At 44.6% G+C, this 18,602-nt stretch overlaps 1 long non-coding RNA gene across 1 annotated transcript; it reads left to right on the top strand.

The window, feature by feature from the left end:
• The first annotated feature begins 9,112 nt into the window (after positions 1–9,112).
• Positions 9,113–16,957, top strand: LOC115615161. Its single transcript, XR_003993973.1, has 3 exons — positions 9,113–9,530; positions 10,517–10,636; positions 15,540–16,957. It is a non-coding gene; the product is annotated as an uncharacterized LOC115615161 (long non-coding RNA).
• Positions 16,958–18,602: the final 1,645 nt, after the last annotated feature.

The following is an 18,602-nucleotide window of genomic DNA, read 5'->3' as shown; positions in this document are numbered from 1 at the left end:
CAAAAATGAAGGTTTTCATGTTACAGTCTGTTAGCTGCAATGTGGCAGCACAGATGTACCTAATAGTTCAGAGAAATCTGGCGTCTTTATTGAGACCTAGAAATCCCAGTCTCGATTGCATTCAAATAAGCAGTTTTTCACTGGGAATGTTATGGGTTTGCCAGTTGAACTGACATGAGAAAAGGTTCATTTCCACTCCTGAGGGGCTAAGCAGAATTGATGGAGATGTGGACACAACAGCCAGGGAGAGCCCTGTTCTCTCCTCCTCTGGAGGAGCTCCACTCTCCCTCTGTGGGAGTCTGGCAAGATGAGCTATCTATTTTAGGGACTCATGTTAAAGCTGAACAGAATACAGCAATAATGCTCCTATAGATCAAGCAATTTCCTTTGCAAAGAGTGGCTGATTAACTGGACCATTTCTGCAATTATTTCTGCAATTTTTCCAGTTACATCATACACAGCCTCAGATGTTTTACAAACTCCAGTGAGATGTGCACTTAAATAAACATAGGTAGATGTCTATCCCAGCAGTGCAGCAATGAACTACCCCTCAGTCAACCCTGTGGCACTGCTCTTAGACCAGTCCTCTCTTTCAATTCCCACTTTTATTTCTATACTATTCTTTATGCAAGAAACAAAGTACTCCCATAGCACAAGGGCTTCCACAACACAGTCATTGACCTCGCATATGTGATGCTCACCTGATGCTGGACTGAAATACATGATCTCTTCCTTTTGCCTTCCCGCTAAAGGGAATCGGTACATTTTAATAAGGTTGTATACTCCCACATGGTGAGAGAAAACATGGTGCTGCTCTTGTGTGTGTGCATCTTATAAAAAGAAATTCTTTTCTCAAAGAAGCCCTGCAAATTATAGCCTAAGGCATAAAAAAGATATCTAGATCCTAGCTCAGATTTAGATGTGAACACACTGTGATCAAAGATCTTGGAACTAAAGATAATTACACCCTACTGCAACGATCATTGCTGCTTTAAAAATAAATCAGGCTGGTTAGAATCTTTTCACTGAGAGCATTTCCAAGGGAAAAATGGGAGTTGGATCAAATACAATTTTAGGAAAAAACGCTTTTTTTTAACTATTAAAAAAGAGATTAGAAATTTCCAGGCACAATCTGGATTTTTGTATTAATTAGATTTTCACTTAAAACAGAGGTAATGTTGACATTTTGTTACCTTTAGAAATCTCCCACCAGCCACTTGAAGTGAAAAGAATTTACACAGAAAACGTTCAGTTAAAAATTTTACAAGAAAAAAAACACAGCCTCGGAAAAAAAAGAAAGAAGAGTATAACTGGAGACAACTAAGCTTTTAAATTCATAAAAATAGGATTAGCTTTTATTTGTAAAAGCACAGGTTTTAAATAGTCATCAACCTAGCCTTTAAATGTGTGAGCCTGACACATTGTCACCACTATGACCGTAACTACAGTCACTGCTAGAACTGACTGGTGACATGCTGGTGTACTGAAGTGCTCACATCTCAGCACATGAGTTAAAGAAATTATTGTTATCGTGCACAATGCATGTGTCTTATAAATTAGATGGATGAAAATCAAAATCCCTTATTGCTGTAAGCACAAAATTACAGGGATAAATTCAGAAGCTATTTTTGGATTTTCAGTATTCCTATGCCATTAATTGCTCTCTCTGCTTCTCCCGTTATTACCATATTAAGTTTAAAAGCCTATAGGCAGGAGAACCATCACCGACAGACTCCGCTGGTAACTAATCTAAATAATTTATTTCAATTCTGAGAGTAATCAATATATGGCCTAATTTTTCTAGCTGTATTTTCTTTTATGTATAGGAAATGCAGAGAATTTCAGTGGCCATTTCAGAAGCCTTTTTAAAAATTGAATACTAGCGATCATATTTTCCAAACCTGCACAGTCTGTCTCTTCTAATTAATGATGTGGTGCACTAAAATAGATTGCTGAGTATTTTGCAAAGTGTTGCTTGAAGTTTTACTTGTATGACTGCCATTGGCTTTCACGGCTGTTGCCATGAAAACTCTCAATCGTTATAAAAAAAATTGATGTCTGTACAGCAGAATATAAAAAAAATAGATGTTTCCATGAAAACTCCAAATCATTCTAAAAAAATAGATGTCTGTGCAGCAGAATAAAGGCAGAAGTTGCAAATAACATGCTGAGAAATTAATATGTCTAGGTAAGCAACCACAGATTTCTCCTCCAAACCGAGCTCCATCCAAGACAAGAAATGGCACTGATGAGTTCTTGTGCCATTCTCTCCTCAGCCTGTAGCTCAGCAGCGAATTAGCAGCAGCACCTTGCGAATCTATTTAGCAGAATGGAGAGCAATGAGTCATTTTGCAGAAGTCAAAAATCGGCCAGCTGAGAACAGCTTTTGATCACAACCCCTTCAGTGGCCCTTCCCTGGCCGTGGCCCACTGGCTCGCCTCAGTGTCCCCAGTGAGAAGGCCAGTGGCCCACAGAAGCTGGCAGCTTCCACAAGAGCAACATGCAACTGCAGATGCTTTTGCTGGTGGATCTATTCATAAATGAGTTCTCTTTAAAACCATCCAGCTGCAGAAACTTGGCAAGGGGGCTGCTCCACAACACAAGCACTAACTCAGCTGTCATTCTGGATACAGGGCTTTTACACAGTGTGACATTTGCACTGATGGATGATGTACCCAAACATGGTGTCTATGTAATAAATGCATATCAGTGAGTAAGCACATTTTATTCCTAAACAAAAAATCATGCCTAGGAGAACAAGAAATCAACAAACACTTTAGGGATATGAAAGGTCATGGGAGGAAGCTTTTCTTATTAACCCTTTAAATACTGAGAAGCTGAAAAGAGTAGTCATTTAGTCAGTGTATGGAGAGCTAAAGGTTTCCATTGCCTTCTTCCTTCCCATCCATACTAGCATCTAGCCACAGTGTATGCAGAGATTTCTGATATTGCAAAATGTTATATGTCTTAATGTAGGCAAGAATCACTGAGATCACTACCTGCAGTAGTCCAGATCTGCCTGGCCTGTTGGTTATAGCTTTAGCTTCTGCCATGGAGCCATAGTATACAGCAGAGGCATAGCAGTATTACACTTGTATTAGCATACGCATGATTTAATGCAGTGGTGTTTTATGTAAACGACCCTCAAAGGATGAACGTATGCTCTGCTGAGTGAAACTTTGTCTATCACTTGCAGTACATCATCAGTGGCCCTGGCCTGCCTGCTGATTCCTCCAGATCCCTCAGGGTTTGTTCCACCACCACAGCCCGTCTACCTGTGCGCCATCTGCTAAGCCACCATTTGGACACTATTGCTAGGGAATCCTGATGTCCTTTTTTTTTTAGGTTACAAGGCAAAGCTTCACATACAGCCAATGACTCTCTTTTCAGATTCAAACACCCTCAAGGCCTCAGTATGGTGAATTATCTCTGTTTCTGAAACAATCTGCCATATTTAGTTCACCACTGCATATTTTTCTGATAATGCTTCTTCCTGCATATCACAAAGAGAAGCCTGGCTTTCTACAGCTCTCCTAAATTCCCAATCACTGCAGGTCACCTATCCTTTTCTTCCCCTATTTTCTCCATGCCATTTTAGTGGCTTCTTAGGGAGGGGCAAATTCTCTCCCTTCCCTCCATCAGTGCATGGTCTTCCTCCTCCTCATCCCACTAGACGAGGCAGGAAGGGAGCAGGGGACCAACAGCAAAGTGAGTGCAGAGCTACTTGTAGCACAGGAGCAGCCCTTTCTGCAGTGCGCTGCACCCCAGAAAGCTCTCTTCAGCCATTGGGTGGTCCAGGATTCATAATTTGAGAAACACTGACAGGGAGAAACAGGCTTTCTCTATTCCAGTCCAACACCATTTGGTGTTTTCTCTTACAGGCTGTTCTCTCCACCTCACTGCACAGAGAAAACACCCCAGAGTATCCTGTTCAGAGCCACTTCCTTACCCTACATCCCAGTGGATGCAGCTTCTGAAAGGAAGCATACTCGGCAAGGATGGAGTGCTTTTGGGAATCATTCCCAGCATATGGAGACTGCATTCTGCAGCAAGCGAGGGCAGTTCCCTCAGCAAGTGGAAAATGGGCTTCACCTCCCTGTGGTCTCACTGTGGTTTGCTTCCCTTGCGATATTATTTTTGAACAGCAGGCAGGAGCTCTGTGTTTCTTGCTCTGTTTAGTAAATCCAGTAACCAAACCTGGCCCACTTCTGGGTGGTCCTCACAAAATACCAGAAAACCATGCCAAGGCCATGTGATATAACAGTCATAAGAAATACAAGGATTGCTTTGACAGATACCTCAAAATCAGTTTTTCAAGAAATGGGATGTTTCAACAAATGTGTCCATTCCATTTGGGTCCCCCCTTGCCCCCCCATTCCTTTACTTATTCAGTGCCTTTGTTCTTCATTCTGGTAAGCCAGAACTACCAGCCTGGAAAATGAAGATCATCATTGATGCATGATGCTTGACTTGGTCTTAGGCTGGGAGACGTTACACTACACAAAATGCCTTCCAGGTTAAAGAATTCAGATCTGAATTGCTAGGCAGGCTGACTGCTTTCATGACCAAGAATAAGAAAGAGAGATGCAAAAAGCCAGCCATTAAAGCCCGAACATAAGCATGGTTTCCTTTTATTTTCCTGAATACCTTGCGGGTAAAGTTAGTGCTGAAGGACTAATCTCCGTGCACAGGGCCAGCCTGAACCTTGCCAGGCGCTACGCCTGCCCGCAGCCCTGGCTCTGCCAGAGGACTTCACTTGCAGCAGCAGCCGTCCCACCGCGGGGCCCCTGCACTCGCCTTTGCCAACACTCTTCAGGCATGACTTGCAGTGCCTGCGGTCCAGCTCTGGCCCTCCTCACTGACATCTGCCCCAGCTCCACCAGCATCGCTGCCCTCCTGCCTCTACAACTGCTTTTGGAACATATCAGCCCTCAGAGTGGAGATGGATGGTGTGAGATGGGCTGAGATAAAGGAAATACTCAGAGTCCCTTCTGACCTGAGCAGATGTGGAACCATGAGTAGAGGGTGCTCACAAACTTACTCTGCCATCTGGTCCCTTTCAGAAACAGGGGCATGGTGGATCATCAGCCAGTTCATCTCCCTGCACATTTGGTCTAGCCCTAAATGTGCTTAACCTAGAGCGAAAATAAATGTTATATTTCATCACTAACGCAATCCTTCACAGCTACCAACTATCAATGATGTTAACACTTACCAAACATTTTTTTATCCACCGCTTTTTACAACTGCATTTTATATATTCAGTCTTTTCTGGAGAAGATGGGAACCTAAGTCTCTCCAGATCAAGAGGACAGGCTGGCCTGACACTGGAGTAAATTCCTGTTCTGATATCAATCAAATTAATAATTACTTGGAACAGAAAGGCTCTCCCCTTCTTAAGGGCCTGATCCAAATTACATTACGTCAGATTAACTTTTTTCCTTTCTTCAGTTGCCTGTGCAACAGTGCCTAATTGGGCATCTAAGCTCTTATTTGTCACTGCTCTGGTTTAATTAATTGCCATAGGATTAAAAATACTGTTTAATTCATGCTTACATTAGTATTCATCATTCTTGCCTCTTTTCATAAACACGGGCCCTAATTCAAGCATCATAATTTTACACAGCAAACATAGCCAAAAATGTGATAAAAGAGAATTTCATGATCAGAGGTTGGCCAATACAGAAACATAGCACAGCAACACAACCAAAGCAGAACAGTCTGATTGATTTTTCTTTTTCTTTACTCCCAGCTGCTACTATTCATGCTGCTATTCATGTGAAATCTGTCTCTAGACAATAGGATCCCACGGAGGGAGCAATTGGTGACAGGAAGAAGCAGTCTGCGTTAAAGGGGATGCACATCCTCCCTCTCATCCTGGCATGGATATACATGTGGATAGACAGTCATTGCACCCCTGCATCCTCTGTCATTGCCTCATGATTGGGGAACCCAGCTGCTAAGCTGCACTTACAGAGATGCTCAGAACTGCACAGCCCAAACCTTCTTCCCACAGCCACCTGGCCCTTCCCCATCCTGCTAGCTTTCCTTTGCCACGTTACTTTCTCACAGAGCCACCTCTGCTCTTGCAGCATGTAAATGAGGTAGAAAAGGCTATTCTCTTTGAATTAAGTTAGTGAGAGAAAATGATTTTGTGGTTAATGGACAGGGTGGAGACTCAGAAGACGTGACTTCAGTTCCCAGTACTGCCACATGCTTCCTGCACAACCTTAGCTCCTCACACAGCCCTGTCGCATTCACCCAAGCCAAAGGAGAGTAACAGAGCAAGTGTGATTTCAAACAGCAAGCCCAGGCTGCCAAACCCACCAGTCATCAAGCGACCTGGCAGTAGTGACACCAATACACTGCTGCCCGCATGCAGCTTTGTGCAGTCGGGGTCACAGCCTGAGCAGAGCACGGTGCGGCGCCATCCCTCCTCTTCTGCAAGAAAACTGCACCACAGTATTTCTGACTACAGTGATTTAGTGTCTGTTCCCTGGCATTGCATCAGACTGAGCCAGCCAGGGCACAGGGAAGCTGAGGACAAACTGATGAAAGGGGCATCACTGTGAAGACAGAGAAAGGTTTGTATAACTGCAAAGGCAAAAGGTCAAACCCTTTATTAAAAAAATCTGTAAACAATTAAAGTAGCCATGAATATGGGAGGTATGAGTGCAGCCATTAATATTTAGGGGAGTGGAGGAAGGAAGACAGAGAGATGAAAGCCGAACACCTTTTTGAACCACAGCCAAAGCTTTATCAACCATATAACTAAGAGAACATATCCTGCTCAGTGAGACACGTATTCCCCTGTTTCATTACATTCTGTTCTGTCCTCAGTCATGATGGATCCTGCTGAGACTCGTGTTTAACAGCTCCTTCCTGGAGCGGCTCAAGCAACAACAAGAAAAAAAATATCGTGAAAGTCACACCCCATTGAAACTGCATCCTAAAGGGACCTGGCAAGCACAGTAATCACCCAGATGACTATGAACACCAGGGCCACACTTCGCTCAGAGACTGCTGTACATGTTAAAATTAAAAAGGACTTAAAGCAGATGCAAAAAAAGTGGAAATTAGGGACTAAAGTGTAGGCACAGGAGCGATTCATCATTCCTGATAAGGAGCCATTAGGCTGGATTTTGATGGCAGCAGAACCCGGGGAAGCCAGCCTTTCTAAGCCTACAAATGCAGCGTAATACCCAACTGTTTTCAGATAATGGAAAACTGCATTAACCTTGTAATGCTTCCCTGGTGACTCTATCACATTCACCCTCTTACAAGCCTCTCTGCTACTTTTCTTTGCACCCTCTGATTTCTCCAGATGCTGATTTCCACCCTCTGGGGCCAATGCAGAATGCCTTGGTACAGGAGATCAGAATCCAGCCTCTTGTTATTTCAGCCAGAACAAGATTTCTGGCTTGTTTTAGCCATCAGGAGAGCCTTGACATGCTTTGACTTGACTGCACCAAAAATGTAAACAGCAGCGCTAAGTACAACAATTAACGTTGTGTCTCTGCAGATGTTTGTTTCCCTTGAAGGAGCTTGGAATTTGAGTGGGGAAAAGCAGGGTAGGCAGTGAACAGAGGCTAATGCAGTCTGGGGCAAACTTCCCAACTGCAGTTTTATAAACAGCTCAAGCTGCTCCCTTTTCTATCAGTGATGTCACTCCCAACCTTACAGCAGGCTGTGGCATGGCTATCCATCATCTGCCAGCTGCTGTTCCTTCCCCACCATATAGCAGGAGGCACATGGTGTGTGAAGGCGGCTGGAGTCTTCAAGACTTCATGTGAATGGAAGCCAATAATCTCCAGATTCCCTGGATTTTTTGCAAAAATTATCTCACCCAAGTCTGCAGATAATGCCGTCTAACAGTCGTAGGTTATGATTTCCAAACAGCAAGATAACCTTCATCATCAAGCAAAGGCAAAAATGCCATTAGCAGATAATGAGGTGATTTAACTCAACCTAGGCATTTGCTCTCCAGTCTGAATTCATGTCATCAGCTGTGATGAAATGAGTGTTTTCTTAGACAGATATGGACGACTAACACAGCGCAGAACTCGGCAGCCTTCAAAGGACTCTGAGTTTTAAATTCTCTGGCTAAAGTCAAACATTTGTCTTTCTTATCACTTTCGCTCAAAGGATGTGTTTTTGCGATATTACATCAGGTTCATTTGCCAACAGAAGAGGCCAAAAGGTGACATCCAAGAGATGAACACTGCCTTCACTTATACGACAGTAACCCATCAGCTGCACTGGAATTACTCTGGGTTTCCAGTGAAGAACTTGACAGCAGGACCATAACACCCTGCTAGAACACTTCTTATATCACCATTGCAAGAGCTCCGTAAATCCAGCACTTTCCAGCTGAGACATTTCAGATGAGAGCTCAAAGTTGAGGTGATCAAACAACTAGCAAAGAGGTGACCAAACAATGAATAACAGTAGGACACTCGCCTTCCTTCCCCAACCAAAAAATGTGTTAAGTTAGAGTAATACTAAATGCAGAGTTATTCTGTATCTAAAACCTATTTATTTTGTCTGTAGTTATACCCCTTCGCAGCATGAGAGCTGGAGGCTTTGGGACAGGACATATTATTTAAATGGTCACCTGCATTTTCTCATTCTCTTCTCAAATGACAGAAACTAGGATGCTTTTGTATCCACCTTTAAACTGTTTCTGACTCAATCCTGCATGATTCCTTGTGGTGCTGCTTTCATCCCCCAACAGGCCATGAAAATCAAAGCAAATTTCATTTGCTTTGGAAGCAGATGCCTTGTGAAAAAGCCTCTGTCTGTTTAGCAGCATGGCAGATTCCTTCCTCCTGCAGTCAAAAGGTTTTATGTTTAGTGAGGTCACACAGTCAAAAACTGGCCAATTGAATACTCATGGAAGAACCTCTGCATAAGTCTGATGTGATTCAGCAGTACAGAGAAGTACCTTCAGCATCAGGTAGAATATTAGCCTATCTCTCATTATTCAAATGCAGCTAAGTAGCTTCATGCAGGACATGAAGCTACTTAATTGTTATTATATACAGCAAACGTTGCTACACCAGTTTTTCTTTCCTGCAGTGTCTCGTAGGGCTCACAGCAAAAGCAAACGAAGTGAGCAAAGAATGATCATGGGCATTGGACTGCTTCAGGCATAGGAAAGGCTGAAGGTGACTGACTGCTTTATGCAATGCATGACTACAAATCCTGAGCTGGTTGTTTGCCACTTTTCTACTGAGATAAACAAAACATGCCATTACTCAGTGCATGTAATTTTCCACAATGCCATGAACTCTGCAGGTGACAGCCTGGGCAAGGGAACAGAGCCAGTTCTCTGCACACAAGCTGATTGGATTTCAACAGACAGTAGTGATAGATGTGGATATTTTTCAAAGCTATCTGTGGACTGGAGGATTTGAAATGTTTCTTACCTGAGGCTACCTGCCAATAACTACTATTCTTTGCAGCTGCAAACACCTTCAAAATGAAAGCCAACTTCCAACCGAGCCTGATGTTCTAACTCCAGATTTAAGGTATGTGAAGAATTCAATCAATCTACTTCAGCATCTTGTTGAATAAAAATGAGTTGGTTTTTGTGCCCATAGTTTCTGGACAGTTGTGCCAAGCTTTCTGCTATACCTAGCTGAAGACTTGCCTAAACCCAGACACATCAGTAGGTTAGTGAGGTTGAATCATGCTAGTGTCTCCACAGTGACGTTACAGAGAGCAACACTCCTTGCATCACAAGTAGCCACCTTTGTGGCTTGAGACAAATGGGTCGGCTGGGAATACCTAGGGAAGGATGATCAGAAGGTTTCTGCACAGAAGAAGCTAAAGAAAAGCGGCTGGGCACAGTGCATTTAGCCATCACTAACACTTATCAAGTGCATCATTTGAAATAAAAATAAAAGTAGCTGTAATTCAGTCTCTGTGCTCCCTGCCTTCAAAGAGCTTCCAAAGGCAGCTTGAATTCTTCACCCTTTTGCTAGCATGCTCAGAGTGACATCAGAAGCCACTTCTGGCACTGGCTGTTATCATATCCCAGTAACTGCAGCCCCCAGCCAGCCACATGTTGGCAGAGGCAGAGGAACGCAGCCATAACGCTATCTGACACACACCAGGAGAGTGCACAGCCCCACTCACAACTCCACTACACCGCAGATATCAGCCCTACACACTAAGTATGGACTTGCTGAAACACTATCATACATGAAGGACTAATTAGGTGTGCTGGGCCATCAGACATCTCTGAGCATTGACTGATGAAAAACATAATTAATGGCAGCTTTCATGAACAGACTCCAGAATGGAGAATTAAATTAAAAAGAAAACAGCTGTTGCTAATGGAAATAAGGACCATTTCTTGATTAAAATATCTGCGTGTCTTTCTGTGGGAGTTTTTCCAGAATGGTGGGGTGGAAGAGTGTAACGAGATCTGGGAGCAGAGAATCTGCAAAGCTTCCTGCTGAAGAAAACACAATTTCTCTGGCTAATGACTCACAGTGTTTTCCTTTTGCAGATTGGAGTAGGGGAAACAGCTATACAATTGCCTTGTTCATCTTGCTGCCGGTCTGAATGGCTTTATAAACCTTGGAGATCAACCCCGACATAAAAGAATCTAGTTCAGCTTTAACATAAGGTAAGATTTCATATTACATGAACCCACAGATATAGCTGAGTCTAGATTTCAAAAGCTACTTGCTAAGGCCCCACATACTAGAACAAAGCTCTGAATCCAGAAGAAAACATCTCCACAAATCTCACTTACGCACATTGTATTGCTTATGTATTGATTCTGACACCAAACTGCAGCAATGGATGTGCAGCTGAGGACATCTATCTGAGAGAGACTTCCACCCAGAGTGAGCCACTACGGACTCAATAAAAGTTTACTGACGTAAATGAATAGGTCTGAAGGACATAAAATGTCAAAATCAAGATTTTTTTTTTCAGCTCATGAGGCCTTTCCTTCATGCCGTGATAACTCTGATCCTCTTTGACAAGTAGTACTGCAGGAGGAAACTACAGCACGGAAGAGTTAGCATCCAAATTTTTATAGACACTGAGCAACACAGCTTCATCTGCCTCCTACTGTCTTTTGTGTTACAGAAGTCACACATTTGTGGGTTGAAAGCCTTTTTTCTGAGTCCCTGAAGTAATTTACATTTACTTCAGTTAGCATAAAAATTTTCAATGTGCTTCCAAGTGCCACTGGGACTTGTGTTTCAGAAGATGTGCCCTGTGTGTTTCACTGTGTCCACTCCAACGCTCATGGATGCTTTAGTCTGTCTTCATATAAAGCCTCGAATCATGGGTTTGATTCTCTGGGAGGTCCTGAGCACTTCGTGTTACAGATCAATGCTAGTACTTAACCGTTGAGCAGCTCTTTGTAAATTTGCACCCCGTGCTGTACCTGGGGCAGGAGAGCCTCTGCACTGCTGTACTGACTCCATCAGTCCTGCTCTGCCTTCTTCAGAATGATAGGTCTTTTCCACCATTGATGCCTGAGAACTAAGCCCTGGAAATCCTATGCCCCATGAAGCCCACTAACAAGGGAATACGTGCTCCATACACCCTGTGCCTTGAGGAATGAAGGTGTATAAAAGGCTGCGTTCAGGCTGCATTTTCAGATTTAAAGTGGAAACTAAAGAGAGAGAAAGGTCTGAAAGATGAGCCAGCCAGGAATGCCTGTTGCTTTCACCTTTGATCCACGTGGTGCTTTGATGTTATATTTCAGTCCTTCAGACAAGGTAACTTATCCTAGTCTGCAGCTTATGGCACCTCCAATGGATATAAATGAAGCAGCAAGCAATGCTCTTCAGCTCTCACTGAGGCACTGCCATTTAGTTAGTGGCATAATTCAGTCCCAGCTCCCTTCCCACCCCCATTTTTTTCTCTGCCTGCAGAGTCTGAAAGGAAATTCCCTCAAATAAATACAAAAGCACTTGATGTTCATGTAATGGCATTTCAGGGAAAGGAAGCATAAGCCCACACAAGTTATTCCTCTCTGTAAAATGGTTTTATCGGGGGCCAGAATACAATTCCTTAGCCTGAGAAGATCTGATCTTCCTTGTGAGACGTAAATGCATGACATTATGTGCAGAATGGGTGCTGCTTAAGAACCCGGGCAGATACAGAGCAGGCATGTGGGAATGATCAGCATAAAATATTTCCTCTTAATGATGTGCACACTTCTGCTCCTTTGAGGGAGAACAATACGCGCACTGAATACTGCAGCACATTCTTCCAGTGATATGGAGGTCTTGATCTGCTGGTGAGGGCTCAGATTGGAGACGTTATTAGCACCACTGACTTAGCCAAAGGTTTGCCTCTCCGTTGCTCATTATCACTCAGCCTTCTTGTGCCAGGGTTTTCCCACCAGCAGAATAGAAACAAAGTTCATGTCCATGGGATCACCATTTGGGCAATAAGCTGGGCTGGAGAACCTGGCTCCAAAGAAGGAAAACCGCTCCCTGGGGTTTGCTCCTCTCTGCCGTCAACAGCAGCATGGTTTATTTTTCTCCCATAAGATTATCCCTTCTTCCTTCTCTCTCACAATAGCACCAGCGTAAGCCTGAATTCCCACATCCAGGATGAGTGAATCATGTTCAAAGGAGCCCAAAACCAGCGCTTTAATGCAGCCTTTCTTGTGAGGGGCCTGGATACAGAGCAGAGGGGCCCTGCGCGGTGGGAAAGGATCTGTCAGGCTGAGTGGTGGTCCAGGGTGGTGGCACCAGAGCTGATCACTGCTCCTCCACTGGAAACTGCTGTCACAACCCGGCAACTATCGCAGAAATCACAGCTTGCAGCCACTGCTGTTTGCAGTTCATTGCCATAAATTAAATCACCAGTGTAAGGTAATACAGCAGACTGGGAATTGCAGAGGAGAGGCTGAGGACCTGGCAGACATTTGTGCCTCTCTCCCCTTCCATTATGAAAACAGAGGCTTATACCTTCGCCACCCCAGGAAGATTTGGCACAGTTTGTCTGTCAGAGTCCCAGGCAGTTCGCTGGAGGTCACACAGGAAATGTGTGTCAGCACAGATCATTGGGCAGGGTGTTGGACTTGTGTCTCTGGAGGCCCAGGCACAAACCTCCCCAGGACAAAACCTTCTCCTTCGAGCAGGGGCTGGATGTAAGCATCAACCCCCAGCCCTTCGGTTACCATCACTGCCGCCTGCCAGGTGTGTGCCTGTGAAGGCACCTTGTGAGTGGCTGGCATGTGCACTTTGAGGAGCATATTGTGCAGCTGCCCTTCTAAAGCCCTGATGAGAAGACTGCCCTAAAGAACAGAAAGAGAGATGTTAGTTTAAACAAGCACTCCTTAACATGCACATGGAACCAACCCTGGAAGTGGAGCAGAGCAGGAGCTATTCTTACTTTCTACCTCCTATGCAGGCTTTAATTGCATGTTATTCATTAATCCTTTGCTCTTCAGAGCAAACAGATCCGTTTCAAGACACTTGTGCTACATAAACAGCCAGAAACCCTTCTGGATGAGTGTCTGTGTACACATCTACCTAAGGGAGTGCTGCAGACTTGTCAGAGATTCTCATTTCCCTGTGCAAGTGCTGTGCTAGAACTGGCAGAAATTAGTATTCATTGTGTGGCTTTGTTGGGCTGGCTTTGACATTGGTTTTACAAAATCTGCATGGGAAGCCAAAGATGATTGCCCAGCTCCTGGTTTAGTTAGGAACAGGGACTCCTGAGTGGCATTTGGAGGGAGGAAGATATCTGCAGGACTGCTCTGCACTACAAGAGGCATCACACTGAGGTGTGGTTCATAACACACACTCCAGCAAAAGGGAGATTCCTCCTCTCATCCATCAGCAGTTTGTGTCTGCTGCCACCCCCATGTGCTTGCTCTGCTGCCAGACCATGCACAGATTAGATATGTAGTTCTGGGTCTACAACTATTAGCACTCACCACAGTGATACAGTTTCATGGTTGCTCTATAGACAGCATCATTCTGGCACTGAGGCCATGAAAACAGAAACCAACAATGAAGCTGCAGAAGAGCATGAATTTGCCTCTTCCAGGGCTTTAAGCTCTGTAACACAGCTGCCATCTTGCTTAAAAAAAAGAGAAGAGCTATTTGGAGATAGAAATGAGGGAGACAAAGGTGAAGAAGCAAATGCAAAGAGCACAGAAAAGTGTTCACAGGTCTCTGTCATGCCTGGACCGCACACCAGAAGAATCGAGCACAAATGCAGCTCTGTCATTCTTTGATTCAATAGGCATGAATCTTGCTCCTTCGGGGAGGAGGACGGGGGAACTGGCAATCAGTACAGCAGAGAGACATTCTGAGCTGGATCTGGAGCCAGACTAACTATTGGCCAAAGCTGTCTCTGATATAACACTGCCAAAAGCAGCTCAGCATTCTTCACCTCCCTTAAGCTTCACCAGGGACAAGCCTGGCTGGGCTGTGCTCAGCCTGGATAATCCAGCTGTGGTAGAACCCAAGCTCAGCAAACCCAACAGCCTTGCGGGCACTTGCCAACCTGACACGTCTGAGTTCCTGAAGTGCAGATGGTGCTGGCCTGCGTGTTTTCTTTTCCCTCGCCGTCCCCAAGCACAGCAAGTCAAGCGCCTCACCACAGCGCCTGGGAGACCACGGGCAGGAAGGGATCGAATTCTCCAGTTCTGCCTCAAGCATGTCACCACATCAGCAGACAACGCCTTTACCTAATGCCAGTGTATTGTGTGTCACCTCGTATTTCACACAGCACAACACAGTCCAATGATGCAAGTCCCTTTCTCTTGCTGGCCAGCTGGTATTTATGGAGATAGCAACTACCAGGAAGCCAGGATTTAGGGCACGCAAGGGCTGGTGGTGGCACAGAGCCCTTGCTACTGCTGGGTGGGATTCCTTTAGCTCTCCCTGAACTCCTGCCAGGCCACTCAGCACATCTCCAGCCACAAGAAGTTTGCAGCTGTTTTGGTTTGAAGCACCAGAGGAGGGGGAGAAGCAGGGGAGGCTCTATCAGCTCTACCCAGGGAACACGGTTCAGCTCCTCACACCTCATCTTTGGTCAGGAAACCGAAATGGGGATAGGCAAAGCTGCTGAGCCTACTTAGGCAGGATACCTCAAAAAAACACACGGAGCCAAATTATGTCCCATTAACTTCTCCCAGCCCACCATCTTCCACAGCTATGCTGCAGGGAAAGCAGGTCAGCATTTGGACCATTACCTTGGCCTTCTGCTGCTGAACACCGCCTGGTTTTTCATGTGTTCTTGTTTGCAGTAGTGGGGAAAGTCACTGCTGTTAGCTGAGACACTGAAGCACAAAGAATAACCCAGATTCAGTCACCCTAAATCAGACCATGGTCCTTGCACTCAGTGTTTCCTGCTGGCTGAGTGGTTCCTATGGCCTCTTCTATGGATTTTAAGATGGATGCAGTGAACAGAAGCCAGGATGGACATTCTCATGCAAGGAAAATGGGTAGCCAGCCAGCATGGACTGGCACAGGCTGGATCCAGCCCTCCCTTAGGGTTTGTCCAAACAACAATTTGGACATGGGTCTCTTTTTCTCCCGCAGCTCAGCTCAGGGCTCCAAGAATCCCAAGTCCTCTACGGTCGACGGTGGATGTACTCCAAGCATGAGAATATGTGACCACACCTACAAAGCACAAGGTGAAGGGCACTGGACCACCTTTTCCAGCAAGGATGCAACAAGGACAGCAGAGCACAGAGATGGAGCCATACACCCTGGAGACCGCAGCGCCTTCCAGATCAACCTATACATAGCAGCATGGAGGTGGGAGATCAAAATAACTCTCTGCCCACTCTGACCACTGCTGCCATCATTCACAGTGCATTGGATGATCCTGTCCCAGCAATGGGGGTGAGTGGGGAGTTCAGGGCACAGATGATTAAAGGGGATAGTCACCTACTGCAGACCAGCTGGAGCCCACAAGCAGCAGCTGAAGAGTCCTGGCTTAAAGCCAGCCACTGGGACATCAGTGGGAGATAAACTGGTTGAGTCTGGGCTGCATGAGTCATCCAAGGTTGGACATCCATGTCTTCAGAGGGATCAAACAAGGATAGCTGGGAGAAAAACTGATAGTCTGTTGTGGTTTAGCCCAGCAGTCAGTGAAACACCACTCTGCCGTTTGCTCAATCTCCTCCACTGGGACCGGGGAGAGAACTGTATAAAAAGTAAAACTCACGGGTTGAGATAAGACACTTTAATGGAACAGAAAAGGAAGGGAAAATAATAGTAATAATAATAATAATAGAATAAACAAAGCAAGTGATGAACAACGCAATTGCTCACCACCCGCTGACTGATGCCCAGCCAGTCCCTGAGCAGAACCCCCTAGGTGTTTTTATTCAGTGTAACATTATATGGCCTGGAGAATCCCTTGGGTCAGTTGGGGTCTGCTGTCCTGGCTGTGTCCCCTCCCAGGTCCTTGTGCACCCCCAGCCTCCTCACTGGCAGGGTAGCATGAGAAGCTGAAAAGTCCTTAACTTAGCATAAACCCTGCTTGGCAACAACTAAACCATCAGTGTTTTATCAACATTATTCTCTTCCTAAATCCAAAACACAAGCACTGTACCAACTACTAAGAAGAAAATTAACTTAATCCCAGCTGAATCCAGGACCTTGCCAAATCAGCATCATGCTCCCTTGCCTCAGTTTCTTCAAACTAGGGACAATAAGACATATTCCTGTGAGGCCTTGTTCTGTGGAGTGGAAGTTCACAGATGTGGTAAAAGTGTTTCTGGACACACTGTAATTCTTTTGTCTGAGCCACAGGAATTAAAAAGAAAGAAACGAGAGCAGTTCCTTTCTCGGAGCTGCTGTTCTGCTGTTCCTGCATCCCCTTTGTTTTGATTTCAGATGTATGGTTTGCTCTTTTTTTCATTTTTCTTTTTTCCTGTGATGCTATTGGAGGCAGAAAGGAGATTTCATCATCCCCCCGTGGCCGTCCTCTGTTGCAGCTCTGACCCCACCTCCCCGCCATCTTCCACTAATAAACTTTTTTTTTTGCTTAGTCTAGTTTCCTTCCTTATGCTCTTACATCACCTTTGTACTTATCTCAGATTCTAGCATTTCCCTTTTCTAAGCACCTCTGAGAATAGCAATAAACACCATGTACAGCAGTGTATTGGCATAATACATCAGCTGCAGGCAGCAGTCCTAAGTGACAGAAAACCAGTCTGGAAATCTAAGATTTCTTCTTCAGAGGATACCCACTTGCTAGCCACTTGGCACAAGTTCATTAAGCAAATCGGTACTTACAGTTCCTGATTCTACAGGAAGATCCAGGCTAAAAGAAGGGTGAAGATTCGTTCAATAGGAACCTGCTCTGATGTGCCCTCTGCTGCTTCCAAATGGCATTGAAAAAGGTCACTCCTTTCCCTCTCGTTTCAGAATGATTTATGGCTAAATGCTACTCATTATAAAGCAGAGTCAGACTACTTCTGTGAAAGATAATACTCATTATGCAGACTTTCTGACTAGATTTTTTTCATTGATTATTTTTACATTGTAATGTGCCAAAACCTATTCATGTCTTTATTAGCCTGACTTGTTTCCTACATTTATGAAAAGGATCTTTCTTTGATAACAGTTGTTATTGCTGGAATGAACGTCAGACCATGATCTACTGTAATAGAGCTTTCTGAATTGCCTTCTCTAATTTTATTAGTTGAAAAAAAACACCACCTGATTTAAAGAGATAAAACCTTCTGGAAGTGGAACAGTGCCACTAATTAGGATAACAAGAACATAGGTATGAGTTGCTGGGCATACTGGAGTCTAAGCTTCTTTTCTAAACAAGTACAGGCATCTTTTTCTGGAACAGCCTTCCTTCTCTTTTTGAAATTCTGCTGCTTTGGGGGAAACCATTGACATTAATCTCCTTATCCGTGATTCTCTCGGGAAAATGCTGACCAGCACTCAGCAGCTCCAGATTCAGGTCCTGGGTTTGCTATAAATACCCTGTGCGACCTTGAGCAAGCCACTGTTGTTCTGTGACTTGGTTTTTCCATCTGTAAAATGGCAGTAATGATGAATCCTGTGTTTTATTGCCAGCTCTTACATTATGCATATCTGCAGGGGAACTGCTCACTGAATCTCTTCATGGCTTGGTTCCTCATCTCTAAAAGAGGAATAATAATACATCCCTTGTCTTCTTATTTTGATTACAATCTTTTCATGTATGGATGTACTTGAAGTACTGGGGGACTCTGCCACAATATGCAAACAACACATTTCCCTCCTATCCTATCCAGACACGGTACTGTTTGACCCTTGCATGTGGGTTTGCAGAGTGGCTTCATGCTAACTCCCCTCAGCACTCCAGCATGTCAGCTGCAGTGGCTTGACCTCTCAAGCAAAGCTGCTATATTAGTAACTAAACTGATCGGCTTGCACTAACGCACATGAGAAGCCGTCACAGAGCATACTGTGCTGGCTAAATTGCAGGGTAACATCATTGCTGTGGTCAATAGCAAACAGCTAGGGGACAGAAGCATCTCAGATTCACACTGCTATTTCCGTGGATGAATATCTAACCACTGCTGTACATCCAGCCCCATAACTTTCACTCAGCTAAAACATACATCCATGACAGTTATCCCATCCCATCTAAAA

The sequence above is a fragment of the Strigops habroptila genome, chromosome 13 (assembly GCF_004027225.2).
Source record: "Strigops habroptila isolate Jane chromosome 13, bStrHab1.2.pri, whole genome shotgun sequence".
Classification (NCBI taxonomy): Eukaryota; Metazoa; Chordata; class Aves; order Psittaciformes; family Psittacidae; genus Strigops; species Strigops habroptila.
The sequence above is the reverse complement of the archived record's forward strand: the minus strand, read 5'-3'. Positions and strand labels throughout refer to the sequence as shown.